Source organism: Tympanuchus pallidicinctus, unplaced genomic scaffold, assembly GCF_026119805.1.
Source record: "Tympanuchus pallidicinctus isolate F22 unplaced genomic scaffold, pur_lepc_1.0 scaffold2, whole genome shotgun sequence".
Classification (NCBI taxonomy): Eukaryota; Metazoa; Chordata; class Aves; order Galliformes; family Phasianidae; genus Tympanuchus; species Tympanuchus pallidicinctus.
Window position 1 is genome coordinate 34,695,050 of NW_026294721.1, and position 11,963 is coordinate 34,707,012.

General features: G+C 34.5%; 1 long non-coding RNA gene across 1 annotated transcript in view; it reads right to left on the reverse strand.

Moving 5' to 3' along the window:
- LOC128080496 (uncharacterized) overlaps window positions 1-10,953 on the reverse strand; it is a 36,097-nt gene extending 25,144 nt beyond the window's left edge. Inside the window, exon 1 of the long non-coding RNA XR_008206704.1 lies at window positions 10,894-10,953. This is a non-coding gene — a long non-coding RNA (uncharacterized LOC128080496). The remainder of the gene's footprint in view (window positions 1-10,893) is intronic.
- Between the last annotated feature and the right edge of the window lie 1,010 nt (window positions 10,954-11,963).

Consider the following 11,963-nt stretch of genomic DNA (forward strand, 5'->3'; position numbering starts at 1 on the left):
AGAGATATGGAGGCATGATCCATGGGCATCTGTCTCTTTACAGAATAATTTGATATTAAATGAGAGAAGAAATGCTCACACTTGCTAGAATTTAAGACTTTTATCCTCTCCACCTCCTCTTTCAATATAACTGATGAAAAATACTACAGCACATCATAACTTCTTCTTTAGATGCATGTTATTATTGGCCATTAGTGCACACAGACATTTTGTCAACAATCAGAAAATTTCACAGTGGTGCAGTTCCTTCTACATTAAAAGAGTATATCTTATTTTCCTTCTCTGATTTTTCTTCACATTCGAGGGATTTTTTTTCCCCAAAGGAAAAATGAAGCACAAAGAAGTCAGTGATACTAACAAAAAAAAAAAAAAAAAGTCAGTTCAGTATTTGTCAGAAATCTTTCTAAAAATATCATCAGAAATGTTTTCATTCCTTGCACTCTGAAGTAAATTCAGTTTAGTAAGCACTTTAGAAGCAACTGCCTTCATGTCAGAAACACACCCATCCTTTTCTTCATACAATTCATGATAACAAATTCCAGTGCATTGTACCTGTGCCAATATTTATCTGAACAGCTAATTAGAGAATTGCTGACTTTGCTCTTATTAATTGCAAAACAGAAATTGTTGTTGAAAGTTGTTATTGTTCATTGCTTACGAGCCTTAATTCAGAAGCAAAAAGCAAGCGTTGTGTTGCACAGCATTCTCAAGTACAGTGCAGAAGGAAGGTAGGTTTAAAATGGTCTTTTTGCTTATTTTGTTGTTCTGGGGAAGGCATTTCCACAGTTTTCCCGTCTACTTGTCATATATTCTTGCTTTATGCTGCAGCATTTGTTTACACTTGAATGACACATCAAACACGCTAAAAGCTCTTTGTCATGTTTTATCAATGTTTTCCAGCTTGTGTACTGCTTCCATGCTGACAAGCTTGACAAAGGCATTCTTGCAGGATAGGGAATTAATTAGACTCCCAAATTTTCATCAGATTTCTGCAGACATTTTTTTTCTGGATTACCCTTGAGGGATATATACTCATAAAGAAACGAAGTATATTTTTCTTTCAAAACTCAACTCAAGCTGTTTAGCAGGTAATAAGGAAAAGAGTTACACTTATTATTTTTGAACTCCAACACTCAGAAAGTAATCTAATATTCCCTATTTCTTCGACAATGGTTTTAGATTTCATGTACAATCATGAGCCAATGAAAAGCCATAGCTCTTCTTTTCTAGTAAATGAATCTTACAGGCCATGATACCTTAAGTAATCATTAGCATGAAATTCTTATTGTTTTGTTTTATTTCCCCATACTTCGGATATTTAGTTTTGCAGGAATTACAGGCACATGTGAAAAGAAAACAAATTTCTCCAAAGTCCTACTATAAATTAGAAAACAAACAGCTCAAAATTTCCTTGATACATCACTGCATTCTTTTTCCTAAAGGTTCCTGACCCTTATATCTCACTATCAGATTATTTTCACACAAAATACACTTGTAACAGCAGTCTCCTCTAGGTAGCTCATATTCAATTCATGGATTTTCTTTCAAAACATATCTTTCATTTTGCATTCCAGGACAGAAGAAGGAAACATTGATTTTATACTGTCCATAACAAAAGTACAGTTCAGTATGTCCTACAGAGTTTGAATTTGTGCACTCTCCTTTCAAGATCCCCTTCCGTATCTTAAGCATTCTGTAAATAACTTCTTAAAGTAATTCCACAGATTATTTTAATCACACTGTCCAAACAGGACAAAAAAAAAAAAAAAAAAAGTGTTGAGATATATAAAGCAAAGGTTTAAGCTTTCAAAAGAATCATTTCAAATTCTCCAGTCCTCAGTGTGACAACATGATTCTAATACCAATGATTAAACATCCGTTCCAATACCCTTCAAAGAAATGTGATTTATTCATTAAATGTTCAGAAAGAGTAGAGACTCTAACCAGACTTCTTCCAATCATGAGACACTGTTTAATTAAGGTTATAACCGTCTATCAGTTACTACCCAGAGATGCATCATTTAAGGTAGTTGAGGTGGTGCACTGGTATAAACTCTACCAGATGGCTTCACAAGGATAATAGAGTTTGTACTTCTGAGATCCTAGGAAATCAAGAATACATAGTCTAACATAAGGATTTTAGAAGCTCTAAGTTAACTTATTGACACATACACAAAGATTTCTACAATACTTCTAAGTTTAAGAAAGCATAATTACTGTCTTTAAGGGTCAATTCTTTGCCTTCTACAGCAGTCATCAAGTGTTAAAAAAAATCAGAAGTCCATAAAATTAGAAAGATTTCTGCCATCATATGACTAGATTAATTTCACATGCTCACTTCTTGAGAATTAAATAACATGATTATCATGTAAGAGAGCTTAAGAGGAAATACAACTGTGTAGAGACCATTTAAAATATGTTGAAAGAGAAGGAACTATTTTATAAAGAAACATTATGTTAATCACTGCTTCCATATTGTATCTACTATTTTCCTCTGAATTCTCTTGCAGCTGGAACATTCCGATTCACTCTTTTCTCTATACACCTGTGACATACACTGCAACTGCTTTGTTTCAATCTAAATAACATATTATTGAGGGAAAAATTACACTTTTCATGAATCAACAGATTTTAAAAGACCTTTGGCCTACTACTCTAACAGACATTCCAGATTAAGATATCCTTGATACCTCTTGCACAGACACATGCCCACACATGACAACAGAACTTCTGAAAACTGTGCTGCTGCTGAAATAAATTTGCAGGTGCATGACCACCCCATGGCAGGTTCTCTGCTGCTGCCATATGATGTTCAGGAGCCAGTGCTTGCTACCACACAGCACTCTGGAGCAGGGCAGATTCTCCTACATAACGCAATGACTTTATGGATCAAGCAGGAATTGGGTGAAAACTACTACAGGCTATGGAAATACAAAGCCAGTACTCTCACAGAATAGAAATAAAACCTACTAAGGATTGCTACCTGGCCTCAAAGGTGCATACACAAAGGTCCAAACCCTTTTTTACTTCAGGTCATTTCATCTTTTTATTTCCTGCTGTTTCATGCAATAAGCATTCCCCATAAAACAGATTTGTAGCAGGAGAGGTTTTGCATCTGCTTTTAATGACTTCCTGTCGTTAAAAGCAGACATGCAGTTATTTCCTTTCACTTTTCTTCCATTCTCACCTATAAAAACAGGTATAACGAAAAATTAAACAGTAGAAGGAGGCAAAGGCATTACTCATTTTTACATCTTGATACTTTCTATAGCACTCTCCTCCCCACCCAGCCATGAACATTGCATTATCACTTGCTTCAGGTTGCCTCCAGGAAGAATTCTTCACAGAGAAGTTAGGGAATTCTCAGGATGCACTCCTAGAGCAGTAGCAAAGACCCCATCACTGGAGGGGTTTAAGAGCTGTGTGGACGTGGCTCTAAAGGACATAGTTTGGTGACAGGACTTCGTAGGATAGGTTGAAGTTTGGGCTCAATGATCACCGAGATCTTTTTTTAACTAGACCATTATAATGAGTCTATGATATCACTTCAGTAAAAGGATATACATGATCTCGCTCACTTTTTTTCCCACTACAGCAAGATAGACTTAAGAAGAGAGATTTAGATTCAACAGATTCTTGTTTAGTGTAGCACACGTGGCAAAACAGTGAAAAAGAACAGGGGTAATTTTTTTTTTTTTTTTTATTAAGACTACAGATAAAATGACATGCAGTTCAATTAAAGGCTTCTGCAAACAAGTAAAACAAAAATCATTAAAACAGAAGTTAGTCTGTTGAATAACACTGTATCAAGAGAAATAACCAAAATCCTTTTAACATACATTTAACAAAAAAAAAAACAAAACCTATTCCCCTCTCAAATATCTCTTCCTATTAAATTACAGAGCTCCACTACATCAAAAACACCACCTGTCCTTTGTTTATGACATCATAGTTTACCCCTGTAAAAATATACTGGAACCAGAAATTCAGGACTACGAGTAAAGTCACAAAAAAAAAAAAATCATGAAACATGAAACATTCTGCTGTAAGTTTCTATTGCAAACAACAAAGGTAGGAGAAATTCTGTTTTTATTACATGGATGCTAATGAACTTCAAGTAATTGACATGAAAAAGCCTGAAAGCACTTCATCCCTGTACTTGGTTTCGTTATGGGATTACATAAAGAGAACAAGAGGAGTTCCAGCTTCTATACTTCAGTAATTCTACTTTGGAAAAGAGGTCTTCACACCATCTCAGAAGTGAAATATTGTACTAGCACAGTTCAGAGCTCCACTGCTTTAACCTACTAACATACATCATACATCTACAGTTTTGTTTTTTTCCTTTTCCATGACACCTCTGCCTCAGGATAATTGCAGCCTGAAAGTACCAGTTGTTGATACAGATTTCATAATACCTCACTGAAATAACTTGTTAGGCTTACTTCCTTAACTACAATAATTCTGCAAGAGAGAAAAATATTGCTTATCATAAAGCAATGGAAGCTTTCAAAGAAATATTATGCTAAGTATTTATTTCTACAATGCCAAATTTGACGAGTTGGCTTTTACAAAATTTTACACAAAGTTGTACAAACAAAAATATTTATATTTTCAACACAAAATAAGGATTTGATATTTATGTTTTCTGAAATTAATTACCATAAGTCTGACAATATTCATCCAGCTTTGGCTAAAAAGTGATAAATCCGTTCCCAAAGTATTCATAACATATAGGATGAAATAATATATTCATAATATATAGGATATATATATATGAATATATAATATATATTCATAATATATAGGGTGAAATCAATGTTTTTTTATTATTTAATATCGCTTTTGGCACATCGGTAGAGAAATGGCTGGACTTCTCCTTGTTCAGAATGATGAGCTTAGCTCTACCATAAGTGAAGCAACAGTGATAACTCATTTTGTGAAGGTGTTTTCCCTAAAACCTTCCGTTGTGGGATAAAAGGTAAGGATATTCTATGCTATTTTATTCACATTTTATAAAGGACAGAGGAGACTGCCACAGATAAAACCAGCCACCTTTCTGCATCAACCTGAGTTGTTTACTGTTCTCATTTTATCTTTCAAATCTTGTTTTTTGAATGAGTAGCATTATTTCAGTAGGAACTGATTCTGTAATAAAAGGAATCAGCAGCTCAGTTGCACTCTGTATTCACCCTTAGCAATACTCAAAACAAGCTAATCTAGTTGGAACCATTCAGAGTGGGAGGCTTAGTCTAACTGAACTCCTGCTCCCCTCGCAACCTAAATAACTCTATGAGTGTAGGTGACAATATTGTTGACAGAAGCTTTACTCAGGATGTTGATCATCCTCATGTACATTGTAATACCGAGAGAAATCTTACACTAATTTGCTGAAAACACTGATGTATTTATTTACATTTGAGGCTGCAGGACAACACCGATTTAATAAAAAATCATTCCACAATAAAATTCATTAGAATTACCATTAAAAGAGAGTAGTATTTTTTCTAGAAGTATTTCTGTTGAATTTGGTAACTGCATCTAGAAATTCAGTTGAACTACAAGTCATAGCAGTAGGACCAAAATTAATTTTACTCACTCCTCTTATTAAGGGCAAACCTTCCTCAGATTTCCAAGTTACGGCATTGAGAAGAGGGAATTGACAGAAATGTACTTCCATCCAACATACTGAGCAGTATATTTTTAAAAATAAAATTATATACATTTTACCCACCAAGATGCTCTAAACAAATTTCTTAACTGAAACCAAAAGCTGAGTTCGCAAAGTCTCTTTTAGACTGAACACATAAATGAAACTTTTGAAAACAGGGAATTTGCATATTAATATGATTGATATGGAAACTAGCAGCTTTGATTCCAGCATGTGGTTGACCTCTATCCTCCTTTGTAAAGCTGCTGCATAGCACATAACAGGCAGTACAAACACGAAAAAAAATAGTGCTGTTGTCATGATGAGAGCTTTCTGAACACTCCTTATTATAATCACATGGAATAACTCAGATGTTTAAGAGTTCAGTGTTGTTATACAAAGCACTACAATGGAATATCCGGCTCACAAGGCTACAGTTGCTCATGTATTTCTAATCTGAAAAATACACATTATTTAGCAATAAGGATTGATAAACTCAAATGAATATAGCTATTTTTAAAAGTTACTGAATGTTTGGACATAAACATAAATATAATAAATTAAGAAATAAAATGGAGCCAAATGATATGAGTTTCTTTCAATTAACTCAGAAAAAATATCCTTAAAAAAAAAATAGAAATACTACTTTCTTTGTAACCAGGTTGACTAACAGAACGGAGATCCACCGAAGGAAAAAGCTTTTCTGAAGTAAATAATTTCAAAACATCTAAGGAGCTTGAGCTTATCTGTTAATTATTCATGTTTCTGCTTTCATTTTCAACCACTCTGGAGATGCTGATGCTGGCACTCTCTACTAAGTTTAAGTATCCTTTCAGCTCAACTCTTCCAAATTAAACTGTCACTTCCTATTAAAAGAAAAAAGTCTATTGGAGGAAGTTTTTAATCTTCCGATTTGTACTTTGTAATCGGAAGTCAAAGTTTAAATTAGGACAGTATGAGCTTATAAAATAAAGCCTAAGCAGTATACTGACAACCACCAGTGAAGAACTTCCTGGCTTACGTTAAAGTGCATAGTAGCGCAGTTTTATTTTTTATCTCCTTTGAAGTTTTATTTTACTAAGTCTTGATTCAGTCTCACACTCTTATTTAAAGTAACATTACCCTTAAATTCTGATGGAATACAAACTGAGATTTTAAACTAAAAGAGGGGATAGATTAGATAATCAGGAAAATATTTTTTACTCAGACAGTGATGAGGGACAGGAATAGGGTACCCAGAGAAGGTATGGATGCCCGAGTCTTGGAGATGCTCAAGGGCAAGTTGGCTGGGGCCCTGGGCAGCCTCATTTATGGCTGTGGCAACATTGACACAGCACAAAGGTTGGAACCATATGATCTTTAAGGTTCCTTCCAACCCTAGACATTCTATGATTCTATGGTTCTACAAGCAAGTGTCTAAACTGTGCCTATTTGCTTATCCATGACACCTGCAACCTGTCTGCCTTTCAGTGTGTTAACCAAAGTTCTGTTGAGTTAGTATTTCCTTATGCAAGCTGCTACACTTCAAACGGTCATGAGGAGCTAAGGGAAAAAAAAAATTTCCCTGTAAGAGCTGAACCAATGTTATTAAGAAAACAGGTTTATACAGTACACCTTTTTCCCCCTTTTTTGTTGCATTCTTATGCAAAAAAAAAAAGAATATATTATCAGTCCTCTTTGTTTCTCTTTCATACCATCTTTCCTTGACACATTTTTTTTCCTTCTAAGCCTTTTTTTTTTTTTTTTTTTTTTTTTCCTTCTCCAATGCTAACACTATTTTCCATCATCATTTTCTAGTCCTTCTTTTCCTCTGTTTACCCGGAGTTCATTCTGGTAGAGATGAAGAAAATTTGCTCACACAACATGCTTCAAATAGGGAAAGTGACTTCAACATGGGACAACAAGAACTTATTTTAGGGTTACCAAAACTTAATGGCTCAAAGTAACTATTTACTACAATCACTAAGACTCTCAGCATTGTCCCATCTCATGAACTTCGAGACCACATTTAAAGTTTAAATTGCCTGTAAAAATGATCTTGCTACGCAATCTTTGTGTTCTCGCTTGAAATTTTGCTCCCATGCTTCCTTTACCATAGGGATCATAGAATCAGCAAGGCTGGAAAAGACCTACGAGATCATCCAAGTCCAACCATACACCCATCAGCAATAGTTCTCATTAAACAACGTTCCTCAACACAATGTCTAAAAGTTCCTTGAACATCCCCAAGGACAGTGACTCTATCATCTCCCCGGGTAGCCTGTTCCAACAGCTGACCACTCTTTCAGAGAAGTTGGATTTCCTAACATCCAACTATCAGTAGATGGCTAAACCCCCTTTCTGTCCCTGCATGCAAAAATATGCTGTATTTCACTGCAGCTAACAATTACAGCAAGAATCACGTGTTTCTTCAAGACAACTCTGAAGACAAAACCAGGAAAGATATCATTGAGGAGTATATATAAGCTGGCTATAACAGTCAATACAGAATACTAGGAGCTTTCAAAGAGGATAATTAAACTGATTAAAAGTCTGATTTACACAAAGATTTTAGAAAGAACTACTGAAGTGGTCATTCTGCAGCATGATGTCCAAAGTATTGTCAGTTATATTTTATCATGCTGGTAAGGTCAAACCCATAAGCAACGCTAATGCTTAAAGTGAAGAGTATCATTTTTTAATGTACTTCCAGTGTTGAAATTTAATTCATGCTTTATAAACTATAAGTTTGCTGGATATCTATTCAGCCTAAAATAAACAGTGACAGCCTTATATTTTTAAGATCAAAACAGAAAGAATCCATCTCTTTTCTCTGCACCAGTTAGATCTTACGCATAGAATGGGTGGTGTCCTCTGAGCATACGGAATACAAATGTGGTACAAAAATCTTCATATTCCTATTTCTCAGATTTTTATAGATAAAAAAAACCTACCTACAGAAGGCAGTGCTAAAGACCAGCTTTTAATGAATGAAATGGAAGCTTTGAAAAAAATAATTAGTAAACTTGATTTCATATGGCTTTTATATTATATCCATTTATCTTCATTTAATGGCTAAAGCTCATAATCGAAGCTATACTTTCTTTTGAACTTATGTTCATAAGTTTCTTGCATTTACAGTGTAATTACTACATTAGGCATCTAACAAGTAACTTTTTCCCTCTCAATGGGCTTTACAGAAAGACTTTATTATTAGAATTAAGCATCATAACTGATAAAAATATAAAAAACTATAAATGCAGCCCTCTCAAGTCAAAATAAAAATTCATTTCATCATCTGTCTTCTATCAGTGCTAAAAAAAATCCTCTATGAAAAAGTACAGGGGCATGGCAACACACAGTGATAATTCCTGAAGACGTTTTTCCAATCCCTAATAATTCATGACTTACAGATTATCTGAGCCAAACACTCCATTCTACTTCCAACAGTCCTCAGACAATTTTTCTTCTAATGTATGTAGATGCTTTTTGAATGTACGCAAATTCTCAGTCTGCTCAAAATCTTGTTGCAAAAAATTACACTGATTAACTATGCAGTGTGAGGGAGTATCCCTTTTCTTCCAAATCTATGGATTGCTACTTCATTTGAGATCCTCTAGGTACCAACTTATTGTTTTCATGACTTCATAGACCTATTCTCTTTCTTCTCCCCAGCCTATTTCTTAGTTTTCCAACCAGAAAAGATCTTCATTTAAGATCTTCTACCTGCCTTTTACCAATCTTACATGATCATACTCCTTTTCCTCTTATCGCTTCATTACCAGCATAGTCTACTACTACTGACAGTCACCGAGTTTAAAAAGCAAAAATCAACAACTGACTGAAGAGAGTAAAATACCGGTTGTCATCATCAGTAGAGCAAATGGTAAACAATGAAGTCAACATAACCATACTCTCCCTCCTCTTTTTTAAACCACATCCACTTCATTCCCTTGGCTCATATGAAAAAGAGCCCTCCAAAAATTGCACCAATTGTGAAGTAGAAATTAAAATTACAGAGATCATCAGTAGTTAAACACCATAACTATTACCAGCTACATTTTCCATATTGAAGCAGCACAAATGGAGCAGAAAGTCACTATATGAGTTACACATTATTAAATTTAATTATTCAACACTAAAAAGAGTGTTTTCATCAGGAGATTTAAAGAATACCATTTTCAAGAAGGGAGTAATTTAAGATTTGGTATTTTATTCAGTATCATTAATTAGCTAACTTAAAATACATGAGTGGGTAAGATGTAAGATACTTCACAAGAAGTAATGGGAAAAGAAAGTAGCTGGTATGCGTTCTGTGAGGAACCTAATTCTGCCTTTCTAAGTAAATGTAAGAAAAGCAAACCTCATGGAACCAAACTTTTAATTTCTGTGTTGCAGAGGCCCAGCCAGGAACCAATCACTCCAACAGCAATGACTGTGAGCATGCCTAACTCTGCACTGTAGGTTTCAAAAAAAAAACAAAAAAACAACAACAACAAAAAAAAAAAAAACATCAAGACTCAGAGAGGTGACCTGTATCCTGATGCTCAAACTGAGTTTGTGACAAGCAGTGTGGATTTGGTCACCGATTTTGGACTGGTATTCCAGAGTTAGCTTGGCTTTCTAAGCGATTGCTTTTCATGGATGTGGTTCATATTATTTAAGAGTCAGTAACAGTTCTCCTAATATTTCACTGAATTAAACTGAAACAAAACTTCCATAATCTCAGTAGAAAATAACTTCAAAACTTACGCTTTACCCACGTTAGTAATCACTGACTGGAGAAGATAAAAATCAGTGTTTAAGCACTGTGTGTATTTTAAGGTCCAAAAATTCAGTGAAAGATGATAAAATGAAAAATACGGAGGAAAAAAATGAAAAGTTATACTATGGGTGGGCAGGAGCCATCAGGAAGCAAGTTACTCTGGCCATTTTTACACCACCCACAAAAGCAGGTGAAAAGCTGTGAAAGCACATGATAGGAGGCACACGATCGGACAGCTTTTAATGGACTTCCAGGTAGGCTGAAAATCAAAACTAATTTTATTTCTTAACTGGAGACCTGGAAACTGTTTCTGAATATTTTTGGCATAGAGATTCCTACCCTGACACAAACTGCCCTCACGTTTAACTGTCACTATAAAAAGTAATTTTCTTCATGTTCTGTTACCCATACTTTGATGAGCCTTTCCCTGATGATAACATCAAATGACAGTTGTAGAAAGAAATTCTTCTTTGAACTTCGATGAAGACAGATCACTTACCTTTGTTGAAGAGTTTCAGAGATTACTACCTTAGATTTCAGCATACTTCTGTCCCCGTAAATTACATGCAGTATTTTACTCATGCCAGGTAAAAAAATAATTATCTTCTTTTTAAAATTTACCTAAAAGAATACATTAAATTATATTTTGAAAATACATTAAGAGTAGAATATACACATATAAGGATATACTTCTGTAGAAAAACTATCAGATATTTTGATGCTTTGAAGTGGGAATTAACTTACTGTTCCCTACAGGTAGCCTGTGCAAAAGGTTTAGTAGTCAAAATTAATTCACATAGCTTATTGATCTGCAAGCTATTCTAAGGATTTTGAGGCTATATGTGAGTTGCGAGAAAAGTATTTGTCCCAACAAACTTGTGGTTCTGTCACATTTATAGCTCATCTTTCTCCTCCTAAATTGAAAAAAAACAGAGGTAGCAATGTAGATAAGAGATAACACTATGAAAGCATAATTGCAAGTGTGCTGCCTTGTTCTCTCTGCAAGCAGTTGCAATGAGAATAACAACTACATAAACAAAACAAGAACTTGGATATTCAGGGGAAAAAAAAAAAAAGAAAAAAGAAAAAAAATCATACAATGAAGTAAATGTTGCTATGTAACATAAATCTTTCTGTAATTCAATCAGTATCTACCTCATCCAAATTCTCAAATTCAGAGATTTGTTAACTGTAACCTCAAAACAACACCATAAAGAAATTACGTGTCATCAAACTATATTATATAATCCACAAGGCCTATTTTAATTGCTATTTACTTGTGCTACACCACTGTGGGAAAAAGCACAAGTCTGAGTTAATTTGCGATAGAGCAGAGCAATGAAAAATAAGATCTAGTGTTTCATTTATCATACCATGTATCTGGGACTCTGTGAATCCAAATATTCGTCAGTTTGGAATTTAAAGGAATTAAAATAGTCCAAAATCCATACCCTGTGGAAATTTTTGGAGCTGTCTTGTTTAATTTTTTTTTCCCAAGTGAGCTTTACTGCCACTTCTACAGTGAGACAAAAGGAATGTTTTAAATGAATTGGCTCACTTTAATAAAGT